The 4,124-nt window shown below is 24.8% G+C and overlaps 1 protein-coding gene across 1 annotated transcript in view; it reads left to right on the top strand.

Moving 5' to 3' along the window:
- The first annotated feature begins 2,750 nt into the window (after window positions 1-2,750).
- Window positions 2,751-4,124, top strand: part of LOC100162764 (dynamin-1-like protein) — a 12,942-nt gene continuing 11,568 nt past the window's right edge. Inside the window, exon 1 of the mRNA XM_029486692.1 lies at window positions 2,751-2,795. The gene's annotated coding sequence lies outside the window, so the exon portion shown is untranslated. The remainder of the gene's footprint in view (window positions 2,796-4,124) is intronic.

The following is a 4,124-nucleotide window of genomic DNA, read 5'->3' as shown; positions in this document are numbered from 1 at the left end:
CATTTAAAATCACAGTTTTTTTTATAAATAAAATTACATTTTTTGACATTCTTTGTAGACATTATAAAAATTATTTATTTATTTAAATTTTTATAATGTCTACAGGCAAATCAAATTAAATTTTTATGAGTGTTTGAAATTCTTATTTTTACAATATTGGATATTCACTCGATTTCTCATGTAGCGGTTTTGTTATTTTATTGTTTTTCAAAAATGAATAATTGTAGACACATGAAAATTTCACTGAATGTTTATATTTTCATTTTCTATACACCGTAAAATTTTGAAAATTGTTTGACTCTTTTTGAGCTGTTTACGGATATTGTCAGTTTTCGATTTTTAGTTTTTTTTTCTATAAATATCAATTAAATTTTAATTGTTGGGTAAAAAAGCGTGAACATTTAATGCAAGACTTCTGATATATTGTTACAATAGCAGTTGAAAAATATTAAAAATACATAGGCACAGTTTTTTTTATAAGCATTTAAAATTTCGACAAAATGTATCAAATTTAAAATTTAATAATTATTTTGTAGTTAAAAATTTATAAAATATTCAAATTTTATAGCTAAGGATTGAAAATTTAAAATAAGCTTCTAAATAAGTATCTTGCTAGACAAACTAATAATATAACCGTGGTTATATTTATTTATTGTTTAATATAAACGGATTATAATTTACGGACATGCATTGGTGCAGTGTTATTGGTTTCGGATATGTTATTTTGTACTTTTGTCAGTTTTATTTATTGCGTACCTACTCTATTATATTAATTTATCATTTGCTTATTAGTTATTAAAAATATAAATTAGGTACCAGCCCTACATTATCTCTTATTGACTTTTGAAAAAAAAAACATTAAAGATTGAATTTTGACAAAATTAATCAAATTTAAAATTGAATAATTATTTTGTAGTTGAAAATTTATAAAATGTTCAACTTCTATATTGAAAATTTAAAACAAGATTCCATGTAAGTAGTTAATTCTGTTACCAAAAAATCTAAAAAATACATAAGAACAGTTTATTTTTATAGTCATTTTAATTTCAAATTTGGACGAAATTACATACTAAACTCAGAATAACTATTTTAGTTATTTTGTTGTGTATGTATATATTATTCGTGGGTACTTGAAACTTCTAAAGTATACTATTATATATCGCTATGACAGTATCACGGTTTGTTTTGATGTATAATGCGTTATAAGTACCTAATGGATATTGTGATATGATTAATTTGGAATTTATATGTATCAAATCCTAGATATAAAAATAAAATTCTTTAAAAATGTATTCTAACTCAAAAATAATTCGAAAATTTTCGAGATTTTGACGATTTTCAGAATCTAATTTTTTTTTTCAAAAAAAACACTATGAAATATACTATGAAATATACTATGGTATATTATGTCTATTTTTTTTTCAATATTTATTGAATAAAATTCTAAGTAAAGAAAATTCTGTATTGAAAAAAATGTATTTTCCTAGCAGCACAGAAACAGTATAGCCACTAGACTCGGATGGATTAACCTCGTTTATATATTAAACGTCAAACCATTTATCATAGCGTAATATTTTTAATTACTTATTACTAATATACTAATTTAACACAAAAGTGTATTTGCGTATTTGATTATTTTACTTTTACATTCTGCCACTCATTATTTTTGTATGTCTACACGATAAGTAATCGAAATAATACTTCAATTTTCCACAGTATGTTGTTTGATGGGAAAGTGAATCTAGTTGTTGTATTTGGGAGGGTTTTTTTTTTAAAACTGCTGGGAAAAAAATAAAATTCAGGAAAAACTAGAATTTTCACGTATTATCGGTTTTTAACAAATAGAATTTGGATTTTTTTGTGTAACTCTAAATAAAATGACCATGAATGCATGAAGTTTTCACTGAATGTTTATATCAGTAATTTATATACACGATAATTTTTCAAAATATTTTGACCTGCTCTGAGCTGTTATAACGTACATTTTTAGTTTCCGATTTCTTATTTTAGATTCTAAGTGGAACGATGAATGTATTGATTTTACAATGCATGTGTTTTTTTTTTGTGTGTCTGTTACCACGTTTATATGCAGCTGTTTATATGTTTGCAGCCACGTTTATATGCGCATTGATTTAATGCGCATTGAGTTAATCCGGGAGTTGGGTGCATATAAACGCATTTTTAATTCGCATTAAACTAATGCGCATTTATTATTTAATTCGATTCGTCAAATCGAATTAACTCTTACTCCGGGATTAAGAAATGCATGTAAACGCTTTAATGCGAATTAATTTTTTCGCGGGAATTTAAAAAAAAATTTTTATTATTGTTTTGGTCATGGAATACAAAGTATAAAACATGGACTAAAAAACATTCGCATTAACTTAAAATTTTACCCGACCTCTAATCTTGATATTTTAGGTGCATATAAACTCGCTCCCTAATGCGCATTAAATCAATTCGCATTAAATCAATGCGAATTAACTGCTGCATATAAACGCGGTATGTGTACACGATAAGTAGTAAAAATAATGCTTCGATTTTCAACTTAAATATCTTGTTCAATGGGAAAGTGAATATTGTTGGTGCATTGGGGAGGTCAACATTTAAAATTCCCAGTTATTTTCAAAAGCGCCGTGAAAAACAAAAGAAAAATTATGGAAAAACGGGAATTTTTACGCAAAATTGATTTTTAACAAAATCGACTTTGGTTTTTGGTGTAACATTAAAATAAATGACTTTAAATACAATTCAAGAAGAAATTATCGCAGCTGTAAACATAAAGAAGCATGAAAGTGATTATAAGCCAGAACTAGTTTTGACCCCAACCGGGATGCCGATTTTTCCGATACCCGACAGAAAGGCCCAAACCGATAGATTAAAAACTGTTAGAATTCATATGTTGAAACAATTATTATCAGGTCTGAATAACCAGGATGTTCCCCTGGAATCGTCTGAACAAATAAAATTACACACATTTTTAAGCTACTGTTATTTTGAGTACATCAGGAAAAACGTGCGGGACTTTGTTCCTAAAAGAATTGTTCACAAAATGATAAATTCGTTTTTAAAAAACCTCGATAAACGTTTAAACGAAGAAATTTTTCAAACATATTTAAAAGAAAATAAAATTGCTGAAGTACTTATAGAAGATGAAAGTATCATAAATGATAGAAACAATGTTGAAATCAAGTTGGATGCTGTTGGAAAAGCGTTGAAAACTATGGTTGATATTCGAAATTGTTAATTCCAAGTACAATACTATAATAATTAGTTAAATTGTCCAAGTACAATACTATAATATGATGCAGCAATATCGTTTTTCAGTTTTTCTTTCTTTTTTAACTATTTCTTTTTAAAAAAATTATAAAATTATTTGTATGTATTATTTTAAGCTTGTTCAAGGATAAAGCAGTTTTATTTCATGTATAATGTGTACGTGGAATAAAACTGCAACTATTTCAGATAATTTTAATTTTTTTTTTTACAATTTCTAATGTGTATGCATATATATATATATATATATAATTGTCATTTGCTAGTGTTTAGGTACAAAGAGTATCAAAACATTAAATTTATTGAACTATCTCATGTTAATTTAAAATCAACATACATTTTCTTAACTTACCAGTTAATAGTAATTAATATTAAAATATAGGTAATAAAATATATTTGGTCCATTGAAATATATTTTGTCAAAGAGTCTCGACTCTCAAATCAAAACATATTATATATTATATAATTATATAATATATAACCTTCAATGTCTTACATTAAAAATACACATTCACAACTAAATGTTTCAATTTATTTTACAATTTAATATCAGATTGTCTGTACTTTTTTATTTATTCAATGTTTTTACAAGTTTTAATACTTTAAATTGTATTTTATTAAATTATAAAAATTATTATTTTAAAATACATATAGGTATATATATATAAATAAATATATTTAAAAATGCGTTATTGATATTGGCTTATCGATAAAAAAAAATATATTTATCCCGTAATGTTTTCTCAAACTAGTTTTACATTTTAATAATATTTTGTATTGATACCTCATTTTATATATCCAAAAAATAACAAATGCGACAATGCTTATGCAAGAGTGTCATCGTAGGT

This window comes from Acyrthosiphon pisum, chromosome A1 (genome assembly GCF_005508785.2).
Source record: "Acyrthosiphon pisum isolate AL4f chromosome A1, pea_aphid_22Mar2018_4r6ur, whole genome shotgun sequence".
In the NCBI taxonomy this organism is placed as follows: domain Eukaryota; kingdom Metazoa; phylum Arthropoda; class Insecta; order Hemiptera; family Aphididae; genus Acyrthosiphon; species Acyrthosiphon pisum.
Note: the sequence above shows the minus strand (reverse complement) of the source record. Positions and strands in the feature narration are given on the sequence as shown.